Source organism: Corvus brachyrhynchos, unplaced genomic scaffold, assembly GCF_000691975.1.
Source record: "Corvus brachyrhynchos isolate BGI_N302 unplaced genomic scaffold, ASM69197v1 scaffold65, whole genome shotgun sequence".
Taxonomy (NCBI): Eukaryota; Metazoa; Chordata; class Aves; order Passeriformes; family Corvidae; genus Corvus; species Corvus brachyrhynchos.
The window spans coordinates 775,498-776,019 of NW_008238365.1; positions in this window are offsets into that span (position 1 = coordinate 775,498).

The window sequence follows — 522 nt, forward strand, 5'->3', positions numbered from 1 at the left end:
CTCTTGGCGACCAAGTGGCGGCAGGCGTCGGGGCCGGACAAGAAGGTGCCGCCCCCGGAGCCGGATGAGAGCCCTGGGGAGCCGCCGGGTGACGATGGCAGTGACCTGCGGGAGCCAGAGGAAGGGGCCTTCCACTGGGGCTTCCTGGCTGGCAAGCTGGCCGAAATCCGGAATAAAAACGCCCCCAAGGGCAACTAGAGGAGGATGCACCAGCCGGACTCTCCAGCAGTTACTTGCGGCCCCCCACTGCTGGTGGGCAGCGCCCTGCCCGCGCCCGAGGGCTCTGCCGTGGGTTTGGGTGTCATATCTGCACTAAAGACCCCGAGGGTGCCCCTTTTCCCTGAGCTCTGCCTGGTGCTTTCCTTGCCCTCCCCCCCCCCCAACAGCCCCAGGGCCCCTGAAGCAGCACAACCCCAAAGGTGGGGAGGGGGAGCAGCCCCCCCAGCCCTGGAGCATCCCCCCCACAGCTGCACACACTGCCAGGCTAGAAAAAAAAACCCAAACAGATTTATTGAGGGCTGC